The following is a 14,585-nucleotide window of genomic DNA, read 5'->3' on the forward strand; positions in this document are numbered from 1 at the left end:
GGCCACTTTGTAGCAAAGAACAAAACCCACATATGCTTCAATAAAGAGGGCATATGGGAAACATGCAGGGGCATCCAAGAAGCCCAGTTTCAAGAAGAATACCAGACTTCCAAAGACCTGGAAATTTGTGTGGGAGTTACTCTCTGTGGGGTCCCATGTCTCTTATTTTCTCAGCACCTGAGCCCTTCTCCTCCATGAATAGTAGTGCCCTCTACCATTCTCTTCACTTTAATGCCCAGGAACACTGTGACTTCCTTTTGACTCTTGGTTACATCCCCACTTGTTACCTTTCTTCCCTTGGGAATCTTCTAACATGTGTCTTCCATGTATGACTCCAAAATAATTTTTATAAAACAGAAATCTGAACTTGCCCTACTTCTGATTAAAAATCTTCAGTGATTTCCCATTTCATCCTCATCCTCCTAACTTGGAATGCTATGTGTGAAGTTAAGGAGCTATGACAGCTATTTTGTAGCCATTAGGTGGCAATCTCCAGGAAGAAAGTCACCAAACTGGGGATGATAAAGTGGAAGGATTAAAATAAATGTGGTTCGTGATATTATTCAGACAGAACCCAACCTAGTCCTGTCCATTTCCGAAATTCTTGTAAAGTAGACCATAAAGGTGTTGGTTTTGATGTTGTTAGGTATAATTGTAAATTGTAAATGACTCACAGTTGAAAAACCGTGATTGATTCAGGGCCTTGGTGCTGCTTCCAGTTGGCGACGGCGATGAGAGAAGAATTAGGCACAAACAAGTCAGCTGCAAAAGACTGGGAGCAGGGGACAACAGTCGAAAAGGACTGCTGCCACGAGCAACTCCACAGTCTCACTTTTATTAGATAGAAAACAATAGCCAACAGAAGGATTGATGAAGGTCACACGTTAGTCACGTCTTGCAGGTCAGCAAGGCGGATGGTAATGTTTATAGTTAACCAAGCACATTCAAAGGACTCATCCAACTAACAACGAGCACTTCTGGGAAGAGAAAGGAGCCACCCTGAGCTGACCCTGAGTTCCCAGGTGCTCGGCTTCCCTGAAGCAGGCGGCGTTCTGCCCTGGGTGGGATGGGCGTTCCCGGCTGCCCGGCTTCTGTGAAGGGGCGGTGTTCCGCCCTGAGCGAGCCTGGCATCCCCAGCTGCCCAGCTTCACGGTCGTACATCGTCCTTCTCCCCAAAGACCTGTTGTCAGTATCAGTGTTTCTTAAGGCCATATCTAAATGTGCTTGGCAACTAGTAAAATCCTCCAGGGGTTACAGTTTAAGTAACAAATTGTTCCGAGGGGCAGCGGCACTTGGGAATAATGTTTTTAGGATGACTGTCTTTACTCTTCTCAGGAGACCAGAACTTAGAATTAATTGTCTGGAGCAAAGACCACAGTCTATGGAAAATCCAGGTGGGAAATGTATCTCTAGGGGCTGGGGACCTCAACAAGGACTCATTAGAATGACAGGGTCAAGAGAGTCTTTGGAGGGAGTTATAGAGAAATGCAAGATGAAGAAATAAGAAATAAGAAATAAATATAGTGAACGCACACTATTCCTTCAGGATGTTTTGCTGTGAAAGAGAGCCAAGAATTTATTGGAAACTAAAGAAGGATGTGGAATCAAAGAATACATTTTTTATAAGATAACATAAGAGGTTCTAGACCCTGTTGAGGTGTTGAAGGGAAAGATGGAGTAGAGAGAAAATATTGTTGCTACAGGAGAAATAGGGGAAAAGTGAAGGAGGGAAGTTCTTGAGAAGGTGGGGGCAAGATTCAAAAGACGAGTGTAAGGCTAGATCTTGGGCAGGGGTATTTGCATGTTGATCATGGAGGCCAAAGCAGAGAAGAGTGACGCAGGAGCAGATAGGAGGGCTGGATTTGGTGGAGTACAAAGCAAGGGCATCAGCTGTGAATGGGCATGACAGAGGAAGTTCACAACTTAAGGAGAAAGCAAAGTAATTATATGGACCATGGGGAAATGAAGGTAATAGGGAAGCAGTAGCCTTCCAGAACAGTGAGACTGGTCTCCACATGAAGAGGCTAGTGCTGGATATTTCCTGGGACCCATCAACAAGACTCAGCTCTGCCTCCTCAAAACTGCAAGCTTAAACTTTAAGAGAGTCACCTCCCCTCTCCAAGCCATAGTTTCGTCTGTCATTTCTTGATGATGATGGTTGGCCCATTCGGAGCTTGGTGGGCACAGAGGCCAGAAGAATGGGGCTGCAGCCCAGTGATGGCCCCGTAGATGTGGCTCAATAAATGGGAACCACTGTGATTTGTACTGGTTGCACGTAATGGGCTTCCTGCCCACCCTCCAACCGTGGTGGAGTAAGATTTGCAGCTGTGTACCCTCCTGTCATTGCAGAATCTTCCTTATTCATTGCTTTTCAAATGATTGCCTTAAAGATTCTTGAGGACAAACAGTCCTCAGGGTGTCTCTGTGGTTAGTTGTGGGGTGGGGGGAGTGTTGATGGAGAGGGGAAACATAAGTTACTTCTCAGACTGTAGGACATTGATGTTCCGTGGAAACATGAGCCATGTATCCAACTTGAAATGGTCTGGTAGGGGGCTCCTGGGTGGCTCAATGGGTTAAAGCCAGGGTCCCGGGATAGAGCCTGGCATGGGCTCTCTGCTCAGTGGGGAGCCTGCTTCCTCCTCTCTCTCTCTCTCTCTGCCTGCCTCTCTGACTATGAAAGACCCACGGATCCCCTTACCCAAGAATCCAACACTGCCACTGGATGCAATCAGCAAGAGGTTTATTGTTACGCAGGTACCGGCGGGTGTTCGGCAGCTCCAGCTAACCGAGCACACCGACCGGAGTGAAGCGGGGTCTTTTATAGGAAGGTACAAACAAGTTTTGGGTGGGGTGCAATTGATTGGTGGACGATTTGAACTTTTGAAAAAGGCATACTTGGGTTTTGCTGATTGGCTCTGAGGACCCGCACGCGGGAAGAGAGCGGCGGGAAGGGGGAACAAGCTGATTGGTTATGAGGGCCTGCGCGCGCGAAGGGAGAGGCGGGAGAGGGGAACAAGAAGGGGGAAGGGAGGAACGCCATCATGGCGTCTCCATTATTTCTATAAGCCAAGCAGTTACAGAAGGGCAAGAGAGCGATTAATCACGCAGTTAATAACCTAATCTACACCTAAAAGCCAGCGGTTCACAGAAAAGCAAACAAGCGGTTAGTTATCCTATCTATCTTCTAGGGGAGGGGGCTGTCTGGGGGAGGGGTCTTTCAACTACTTGTGATCTCTGTCAAATAAATAAATAAAATCCTTAAAAAAACCCAAAGGTTTGGTAGGCACATTAGAAAGGTAAGAAGAAACAGGTGAGGGGAACCTGGGTGGCTCAGTCAGTTAAGCATCTGCCTTCTGCTTGGGTTGTGATCGAAGGGTCCTAGGATGGAGCAGAGTCGGGCTCCCTGCTCAGAGGAGAGTCTGCTTCTCCCCCTCCCTCAGCCCCTCCTCCAACTCATGTGTGCTCATGCGTGCTTTCTCTCTCTCTTTCTCATAAATAAATAAATAAATAAATAAAATCTTTTTTTTAAAAAAAGAAGAAACAGGTGATGTTAATTTTTTAGAAAATATTTTACTTAATCTCCCATAGCCAAATAATTGTCATTTCTATATGTAGTCAATCTAAAAATTATTAATGAGACATTTCACATTATTTTTTAACATTTTAAGATTTTAAATCTGTTGGGTGTTTTTGTTTGTACAGCCCATCTCAAGTAAGACTAGCCATGTTTCCAGGGCTCAGAATACAGGCGGTGGGGGAGAGGGGGTGAATTGTTACTGCTCTAGACAGCTCAGGTGCAGAGGCAGGATGGTAGAGCAGGAAGAGGAGACCTCGGCTGGAATCTGACAGCCTGAGCTGCTGAGTGACCGTAAACAATTCACTTAAATGCTCTAAGTCTCAGGTTCCTCATCTGCAAAATAACTGTAAAAACCAAACATTATTCAGTACATATGGTATGTCAACCTCTGGCTCAGGCTTTATAGTATTAACCGATTTCATTCTGTGACAACCATTCGAGGAAGGCTGCCGCAAAGTTTAGAAGGGACATAAAGCTCTTGGCAAGAGCCCGGCATGTGTTTTGCACAGCCCATCTTGGTAAAACTCATCCCCAGCACGTATTTGGAAGGTGATTACTACTATGCTCTTCTTCATCCCCAAGAGTACTGAGCCCACACAATGGGTGGAGGAGGGCACCCCATCTATCTCGTTAGGAGAACTGTAGAGACTAGAGTCTGACTTCCTCTAGCTCAGAATCCACAACATATAATGTCTGTTATCATTCACTGATGCATTTGCCAACCTTTGAAAACCAACCAAATATTGTGCCTGACCTCTCACAATGGCAAAGGAAAGGGGGGCTCTCATGCCCCTCAAGAGAGAGGGGTGCAGGATCTGAGGTGGGAAAGTTGCATCTTGTAACTCTCAGGCAGAGAGTCATGGGAGGAAGAAAGTCTTAGCTCATGTCTGTCTGACTGTGAGTCACGGGAGCTCTCATCAATCAATCATCAACCAGATGACCATAAAACTTTTTTTCTTTTTGTTTTAAAACTTGTGGTAAGATACACATAACATGATATTTACCATTTTAAGTACATAAGTTAGTGGCATAAAGCACATTCATGTTGCACAACCATCACCCCTCCCTAGTTCCAGAACTTCCTCATCACCCCAAACAGAAACGCTGTACCCATCCAACAGTAATTCCCCATTCCCCAGCCCCTGGCAGCCTGAATCTGCTTTCTGACTGAATTTGCTGGTTCTGGACATTTCATCTACATGGAATCCTATGATATGTGACCTTTTATGTATGGCTTCTTTCTGTTTTCGAGGTTCATTCATGTTATAGCAAGTGTCAGTGCTTTGTTCCTTTTTATGGCTGAGTAATATTCCACCGTGTGGCCCACACTTTTCCTCTCCATCCATCCGTTAATGGATATTTGGCTTGTTCCCTTGCACTCTCTAGCTCCTGTGAAGAGTGCTACTATGACCATAAGTGCTCGTTTTCTTAAGATTTCTTGTTTTCTCTATATATTTTGCCTAATCTTTCCTATCGGAGGCCAAGGACCTTATCTTCTTTAGTTAAGTTATCTCGCTGGCAGGCGACTTGAATGTTAGCAATTGTGGGAGCGTCTGTGAGAGTGTGATTTGTAATAAGAAATATATATATTGGATCTTCACCCCTGTTTCTGGCATAAAGCTCCCAAATCTCTTGGAATGTCCTGTGAGGAGAGTGATGAAGGTGTTTGTTGTTACGTTAATGAGGTAAATTTTGAACCACATCTAAAGATGGGGGCCAGTCACCAGAGGAGCCAACTTTCGGTACCTGCGCCTCCTCCCCCCACCCCATTTGCCACCTCCTGGGAGGGGAGAAGGGCTGGAGCTTGAGTTTAGTCACTAATGGCCAAAGATTTAATTAGTCATGGTTATCATATGAAGCTTCCATTAAAACCCCAAAGGCTAGGTTTTGGAGAGCTTACAGTTTGGGGAATCAAAACACTTCCACATGCTACCAGGCTTAGCCCCAAACTCCATGGGGACAGAAACTCCTTTGACTGGGACGTCACCCTCTGTTTCACTTCATCTGGCTGTTGATTCATATCCTTTAATATCTTTGGTAATAAGCTGGTAATCTAGTGAGTAAACAGGTTTCCTTAGCTTTGTGAACTATTCTAGCAAGCTAATCGAACCCAACAAGGGGGTTGTGGGAACCTGATTTATAATCTATCGGTCAGAAGCAGGTGACAATTTGGATTTGCAACTGGCATCAGAAGTGGTGGGGCAGGGGGCAATCCTGTGGGACTGAGCCCCCAACCTGTGGGGTCTAACTCTAACTCAGGGTCGTGTTGGAATTGTGTTAAACTGTAGGACACCCAACTGGTGTCAAAGAATTGCTTGGTGGTGTGGGGAGAACTCTCACATGTTGAAATGAGGTTCAGAATCAACCACTCCTCGCTTTCCTCTTCCTTGACCCGTTCTTTGTCAAGGCAGACATGCATCCAGGCCCAGTAAATCTCCGGTGGAGGAACTAGGTTATAGACTTAATTTCATTTTAATCCATTCAAATTTAAGTAGCTCCATTTGGCTGGAGGCCATAAGCTTGGCTCTGTAGCCAGTATGACTGAGGGTCCCTCTCCCCCTCTCCCCACCACACCGTGAGCTCATCAAGGCTGTTCTGAGTCCCATTTGCCTCTGTGTTCTGTCCACAGAGCCTGGCATGTACAGCCCCCAGGGAATATGGAGGAATGAGTAACCACATGCTCTCCTGTTTGCCTTTGTGTTCCCAAATTTCTCTCTGCTTTTGACGACTGTAATTGTGAGAGAGCTGCTGGTGGTTTCTGATAGCCTTTCAAACCTCAGGGAGACCTGTAGGTCCCCAGCCCAGATCACAGATCAGCCCTCAGGAACAAGGGCCAGCAGATGGCAGGAGTGTGGAGGTAAAGGGCCGAGATATTTAGGTTCCCGGGAGGCTCTGGCTCAGCCACAAATAAGGCCAACACAGGCATCACATCCTTGACTGTTTGGCAATCAGGAGAGACTCTGGTTCCTATCACTCAAGCAGGCCTGATCCACTTCTGCTTCTGTTCCCTCAGCTCCGTGCCTTTAGAAATCATGGAAGATTGAGCAATTTTGCCTCATCAGAAGATAGATCTGTGAAGGGTAGAGAACAGAGAATCTCAGCTCTAGGGCAACTAAGGGAGCGCTGGGGACCCAGATTCCCGGCACTGAGGACTTCATGGCTTTGAGCCTTCGCCTTCCCACTTGTACAGTGGGTGTGTGAACAAGCCCTGTGTAGAGGATTGTCTGCACAAGGAAGAGGGACAGAGAATATTCACAACAAAGTGCTCCTCTGCAGGAATGAGAATGAGCCATGGACAGCAACGTGCGCACTGCAGTTGAGTCTCACAGGCATCCTGTTGAGCAAAAGAAGCCAGGAAAACGAGGCGCCGGGATGGCTCAGTTGGCTGAATGTCCGACTCTTGATTTCGGCTCAGGTGATGGTCTTGGAGTCTTGCGGTTGTGGGATCGAGCCCTGCGTCAGGCTCTGTGCATGCAGCAGGGAGTCTGCTTGAGATTTTCCCTCTCTCTCCCTGCCCCTACTCCCACTCATGCATATTCATATTATCTCTCTCTCTCTCTCTCGCCTTCACTAACTAAATAAAACCCTGAAGAAGCCGCTGCCACTAAGCATAAAAGAGGATGCACGTTCTGAAATTTTAGAACAGGGGTCGATTAGACTGGGTCTATTAGACTCAGGACAGTGCCTCTCGTGTGTGTGTGTGTGTGTGTGTGTGTGTGTGTGTAGGACATGGTGGGGAAGGACAGGCACTCGGTCAGGGCAAGGGGATGGTGAGAAGTTCTACTTGATCTTGTAACCATTTGTTGATGGTACATTAATGTAAGTGTAACGTTCTGTACATATATTATACTTTGGTAAAAACTTCACAGAGAAAAAGAAAGGGCAGAAAGAAAAAAGGAGGGAGGTAGAGGGGATAGAGGGGTGCAGGGACAGAGAGAAGAGAAAGGGAGCACTTTCCTGGCACAGGAGAGGTAAAGGATGGGTTTCGGAGTTTTCTGCAGCCGCAGAGTGGACGTGGGTAAGTGCACACAGAGCTCCAAGAAGAGAGTGAAAATCACGCCCTACCCTTCCCCACCCTGCCTTACCTTATCCACACAGAAGGGCCCTGGGAGAAGCACCAGCACCACACGCAGAAACACCTGGGTTCCAGGCACACCTGTCAGTGACCCGAAGCAACTGGATAGGTCCCGAGGCAGAGATCACCACGGACATACACCCACTCTGGGCATATTATTTCCATGGGCTACAGATGGCCTCGGGCCCCCAAGTCTCAGAGTAGGCAGGGACCGTGATTCCCGGACTCTGACATGGTGGAGACCCCCAATTTCCAGGAGGGCTTCCCTGCCCCCTGTAAGTGTGTGGGAGCAACACCAGGGATATGTTGACGTGGCTTGTACCCTCTCACAAAGAGACAGTTGTTAAAATTTCAGGAATTGTAGGAGCCATTATTAGAAATCAGTCATATAAAACTAAATCACATCTTAAAAAGATAGTAAATTCTTAAAATCCACCACCTCCTAATTTCTTTGCTATATTTGATGAGCAAATCAAGTTCCAACATACTTCTTTGTTTCATGTCTGTTTTTCATTAACATAAACAAAAATGCCACCCAACGTTCTCGTCAGACCCACACTTGCTCGTCAGTGACACAAGCTAGGTTTTTGCTGGATTAGATGTTAGGCAAATAGTCATTTGTATTGTGATATTACTGTTGGCGACAGAAGTATAAAAATTGGTGCTGGCTTTTGCAAGAAACAGCAAATCTCCTGAGACTACAGTTGTACGGAATTTACAACAAAGTATCGTGGATTGTATCATTATTTATCATGTATCATGTATGTATCGTGCTATCTGTACTTTATAATCAGTAAATCTTTTATGTAAACAGAAGTCTTTATAGACGGGAAACCTTTTTTTTTGGAGCTGATTGTTAACATTTAACAGCACTACGATTCAGTATGGGACCTATTCAAATCCCAATGTTGCCGCTACCTGTGTGACCTTAGACGGGTCACTTACCTTTTTGAACCTCAGCTTTCTCTTCTCTAACACCGGATCTGTAGTAACCGTCTGAAGGAGATCTCTGGTTAGAGCTAGTAAATGTGAAGTAGGTGGCCCAGGAGGCATAGGTCATGGCCACCATCAATCCATCAACATTTTGGCTATTTCCACCTGATGGAGACTGGCCTGCTCTCCCTCTGCTTCCTCCCGTCCTCTGAGATCCAGACCACAGTGACACATCCCTTGCCCTCAGACCCGCTCCCTGGGCCCTCCTCAGTCCTTCTCCAGGGCACTCGCTTTGGCAATTCAGCAGATCAGGGGATCACTTCGCAGACTCTGTTTTAAATCCTTCCACCATGGTTTTCAACCCTTACAAACTAACCACCATCTGGGACATTTGTTCAAGTCATTTCCGGGGCCCTGAGCTCCTGGAGTCAGAATATATGGGAGTGGGGCCCACTGCTGTGTATCTCTAGCTACTGCACGCGGGCGGCTGGGCTGCCGTGGTGCCCACAAACCCACGGCAGGATCCTTGGATGCCGGATACCCAGAGTCGGTGGCGGTCATGTGAACTGGGGCACCTACCTTCCTTCCTTCCTTGAGCGCCAATTTTGGCATTCAGAAAAGAGAACTCCTCACACTCATCAGAGGCACAAGGGCCAGGATGAGAGCGGGTCGGAAACCCACAGCCCAGGTGCCGGCAGGAGGCAGCACAGGCAGGCTGCGCACCTTCCTTTCCCCATCTCCCAGCATTGTGGTCGGAGCCCCGGGTGGCTGTGGCACTGACCACAGAGGGGGCTCCCGGCATCTGCTCCTCAGACTTCCTCCATCCGGAGCCCAAAGGGCACCCCTTTGTGACACACCGTCTGTACTACACACTGTCCACTCCCCAAATTCTGACACACGCCTCGAAATAGCCTGCAGTGGGCAGGTCTTTTCACCCTGCTCTGGAGCTGAAGAAGCTGGGTCCCAGGGATCGGCTCTGTGGCCAACACAGTGCCGTCCACGCACAGCAGTGTGGCCACAGGCTCTCGTTGTCTGTGGGCGGAAGGGGGCACTCGGCCCAGGTAGGACATGACTTGCCGAAGGCCACCAGCCTTGGAACCCAGGAGGAGCTGGCTCCAGGCCATGCGCCCCTCCCAGACCCTGCCGAGCTGAGTCCCCATAGCTGAGGTGGCCAGGGTCCCTGTTGCCGCCTGAATCATTCATGGAGACCCTCCGTGCCGCTGGCTTGGGAATAGCTAACATGTTTCTCACATAGCAGTGTGCCAGGGGGACACTCCCTCTCCCTGAATCTGCAAGGCTACCCTGTGAGAGACAACTTGAGATACTCCCATTTCACAGATGAGGAAAGAGAGGCTCAGAGGAAGGAAATGGCTCCTTGGCAAGAACACACAAGTAACCGCTTCCTCCTTGGGGGCCCCAGACTTTCCCTCCAAGTCCACATCCTCGCATCTGCCTTCTGACTCAGACAGTTGTGTTCCTCCCGTGGAAACTCATCAGGGGCTGGATCAGGGGCTGGCCTGTGTTGGAAGCGGACTCACAGTGGTTCACAGTGGACCGCTTTCGGAAGGAAGTGATAGAGGCTCGGAGCCAAAGCCATGTGAGTGGGAGTAACTTGGATCTCTTTCTGTTGGAGCTCAGAAGAGAGTCCAGCCCCAGGCCTCCTCTTCAGCAGCCAGGAGTGCAGATTCCTCCCTCAGACCAGGGGTCCAGACCCCAACCCCTCCTCCCTCAGACCCAGAGCTCCAGACCACCAGCCGCCTCCTCCATCAGATCCAGGAACCAGGACCCCATCCTCTCCTCTCTCAGACCCAGGAGTGCAGGCCCCCCCATCTCTCCTCCCGCAGACCGAGAGATCCAGCCCCCAGCCATTCCTCCCTTAGTGACCTTCTTTTTTTTTTTTTTAATTTATTTTTATTATTATTTTTTAAAGATTTTTATTTATTTATTTGATAGAGAGAGATCACAAGTAGGCAGAGAGGCAGGCAGAGAGAGAGGGGGAAGCAGGCTCCCTGCTGAGCAGAGAGCCCCATGTGGGGCTCGATCCCAGGACCTCGAGATCATGACCCGAGCCGAAGGCAGAGGCTTAAACCACTGAGCCACCCAGGCGCCCCCCTTAGTGACCTTCTTTTCTGGTTCTGCTGCCTCCTTGCTGCATCACTCTGGCTAAGAAACTGTTCTTCTCAGGCCTCCCTCTCTGAAAAAAGGAGACCCTTCTCTTGTTTTCCTGGGACAGGACAGAACTCCCAGAAAAAGAAGTCTCCTTTTCTTCTTCCAGTCCCTCTTTGTGGCTCTTTCTGTTTCTGTTTCCTCCAGGGAAATGGACAGGAGCAGTGGAGGAAACTAGGATGAGGCGTCCCAAGCTGCAGGGACAGGGTTAAGGGACGACAGGGCCCCCGAAGGCCCCACAACTTCCTCCTAGAGGCTGAAGGTGGACATGCAGTCGCTGCTGCCTCCCTCTCTCCCTCCCCTCCAGGGTTTCTGCAGAATCTTGGAGGCCTCGGTGTTTCCCAGAATGCAGGCTTGTGGGGGAAAGGCTCCCTGGGCTGCCGCTGTCCCGGCCTCATCCAAGGCTTCTGAGTTCCTGGAAGTCTACAGGCAGTCTGCTTCCAGATTTGGGTCTTTGCTGACCCTGGGGTGCCTTGCCTAGGGTCCCACCTCCCTGGGAGCTTCTACTGTCCACTCAGGGATTGCCCCCCCTCCCCCCGCCAGCAGCTGGGTAGGGGTGGGGGGATCCCAGCACTGGGCTCTCTTCCAGCCACTTTGCCTTCCTCTCCCCTCCCTGTTCCTTCTACTTCTCTCCTTTTCCTCCTCTTCTTTGTCTTTCCTCTCTCTACCTCCCTTTCTGTCTTCCATCAGGATCTCACTCATTCATCTGACACATACTTATTGAACACCTACTGTACCTACTGTACCAGGCACAGGTCCAGATCCCAGTGGAGCGGAGTCATGACCAAAACAGGCAAAGCCCACCCTGTATGGATGGAGCTTGTGTTCTAACAAGGGAGGTGCACATTATACGAGAAAGGCAATAAACGGGCAACTTACACTTTGTGCAGGAAGGTGGAAACTGCTCTGACAAATGGGAAAGAGCTGAGGGAGGTAGAGGGGAACAGGAGTGGGGGGGGCGGGCTTCCAGATTAGGGTGGCGGGGTAAGCCAGCCTCCCTTTTTCCTTCTTCCTCCTTCATTTCCTTCTTTCAATCCTCCTCTCTCTCCATCCTTCCACTCTCCCTCTCCGTTTCTCTCCCTTCCTTCTCCCTCCCTCCTCTCTCTCTCCCTATCTACACTCTTCCAAAGCACTTCCTTCCCACCCAGGACACCCTGCAGATTCCCACCCAGACACATTTGCCTGGACTCAAGTATTTAACAAATCACCACAAGTTCCTTGCCTTACTTCTCTGGGGCCCTTGCTCTCTCTAGTTCCGCAGGAGACAATCACTGAGAAGTGTACCTGCCTTGAAATGAGGCAAATGTAGGCAGAAGGAGCTCAGATGAAAGGCTCAGTGAGTGGCCTCTCAGTCTCCTTGCTCCTTGGGTTTCGCAGGGAGCTCTGCTCAACCTCGCGCTGCTCTCCCCTCTTCCTCCAGCTCCACAGCTACTGCCTGCGTCCCAGCTCAGACTGGCTCAGAGAAGACCCTGATCTAACCCCACTCAGACACCCCTGCCTGCTGTAAGTCCCGTCTCTCCATCCAGTTTGTCCCTCACAGGCACCCAGAGCCGCACCCCCCATCCCAGTCTGCTCCCAGCCCTCCAGCACCCCACCCCCAGACCAAATCCCAGCCCCTGAATCTGCCAATCAAAACCCTGCATGCAGCAAACCCAGCTATGCACCCAACCACCAACCCCGTGCTTTGCCCTCTGTGCTCTACAACATCAAACCACCTGTATTTTGCGGACTGACCAGCACATTTCTTGCTTTGCATGCCCTTCCTACTCCACTTTCTGACCACCAGCCCCACCCCCACCCTTACCTTGGCTAACTCCTCATTAGTCAGGACTCGCCTCTCCTGGACATGACCTCCTCCAGGAAGCCCACCCTGGTTCTCCAGCTGGGTTGGTGCATCCTCGCACTGGTCTTTGATCCTCTGTTTATACAGCTGTCTCCTTCGCAAGATGGGCATCTCCACAAGGGCAGGGCCCGGGTCTGAGTCATCTCTGCATGCCTGGCATCAGCCAGCCAAGATCCTGGCCCACCAGCTGTGCAGGAGATATCCCCACAATGCACAAATGTTCTTTTCCCCTGCCTTTTCTCCATTCCTGCCTTATTATCTCCCCAATCTTCACTCTTGCCCTGGTTTTCTGGAAACCAAACCCCGTGGTTTTCTGATGATGATGGAAGTCTTGGGAGGGCCACCGTGTACCCAGGGCAGGGAACAGAGATCAGCCTCCACAGGAGTGGTGTGTTAGAGATGGCCATTAGTTGGGGGAGCAGGGGGTGATCCTGCCAGTACCTCTTGCCTCCTGTGGGAGTGAGTGCCTGGTTTCGTCTGTCCTTGTCTTGACTACTGCCAGCCTTGGTCATCTCTCCCTGCAAGGAATTCTGGGCAACTGGACATGTGAATCTGAGGGAAGAGGGGGCTGGGAGCTTGGACTTCTGGGAGGGAGGAAGGGGCTGGGGGTCTGGACTCCTGGGTCTGAGGGAAGAGGGAGCTGAGGCCAGGACTCCTGGATGCTGGAAGTGGAAACCACTGGGGTTTAAAGTCCTGGTCCCTCCTGCTTCATCGACACTCTGGTTTTAGAAACATCTGGTTTTATACAGCTGCTCCACCCCGGGGAGGGTGCGGTGGGGGCTGGGTAGCCAAATGCCCGCCTTCTGAGTGGAGCCTGGACTGCCCCCACCCCCACTCTGGGGTAGAGGAATCTCCCTCCCCTCCGGTTCTGGGCTCAGCTCCCACTGGGGGATCTATCATCCTGACACAGCCAGACACCAGGCAGCGAGGCTCCTGGCAACAGCGTCAGAGACGCGCCCCACCCTGGTGAGGTGGGCGGGGTGCCTTTCACTTGGGCCCTGAACTGGCCTTCTCCCCAACGGCCAGGCTCAGGCCAGGCCCAAGCTAGTGATGGGCCCACACACCCTGACTCCCTGGGGAAACCCAGGGAGTGAGGACTTGGTGCCCTGCAGGGGAAAGCTCCAGGAGAGTCTAGACGAGATGGAGCAGCGGGAGGGAGAAAGGAGGGCTTCGAGACAGAAAACACAGTCAGAGAGAAGCAGGGAATGAGAGAAAGAGAGAGAGAGATTGAGTCAGAAAAACACATACGGGGCGCCTGGGTGGCTCAGTGGGTTAAAGCCTCTACCTTCGGCTCAGCAGGGAGCCTGCTTTTCCCTCTCTCTCTGCCTGCCTCTCTGCCTACTTGTGATCTCTCTCTGTCAAATACATAAATAAAAATAATCTTAAAAAAAAAAAGACTCTGCCTTCTGCTCAGGTCATGATCTCAGGGTCCTGGGATGGAGCTCCCTTCCCCCAGTTGGGCTCTCTGCTCAGCAGGGAGCCTGCTCCCCCCACCCCTGCCCACTTGTGATCTCTGTCAAATAAATAAATAAAATCTTAAAAAAAAAAAAAAAGAAAGAAAAACACATACAGATGGAGCCTCAGAAGAAGATACACAGAGACTGAGGGAGACAGAGACAGAGACAAAGAGAAACAGCCACTGAAAGGAACAGGGACAAACAAAGAAACCAAAATAGGGAGATGGCAAGAAAAGATATAAATGTGGATATTCAGAGAGAAACACAGAAGACAGACAAACACAAAGAAAATGAAGGCAGAGACACAGGAGAGTGAGAAAGGAAGAGAGAGAGAGACCTACAGAGTAGGAAAGTTGGGGAGACCGAGAGTCAGAAATGAAGAGACAGACAGAAACCCAGAGGGAAGGAGACAGAAATGGACACAGAGAGAAGGAAAGGGAGAGAGAGAGAAAGACAGAGACAGGGAGGCATGGAGAGAAACAGGAACACACCAGGAGAAGGAGATAGAACAAGACAGGTGGACAGAGAGGCAGA

The sequence above is a fragment of the Mustela lutreola genome, chromosome 16, assembly GCF_030435805.1.
Source record: "Mustela lutreola isolate mMusLut2 chromosome 16, mMusLut2.pri, whole genome shotgun sequence".
Taxonomy (NCBI): domain Eukaryota; kingdom Metazoa; phylum Chordata; class Mammalia; order Carnivora; family Mustelidae; genus Mustela; species Mustela lutreola.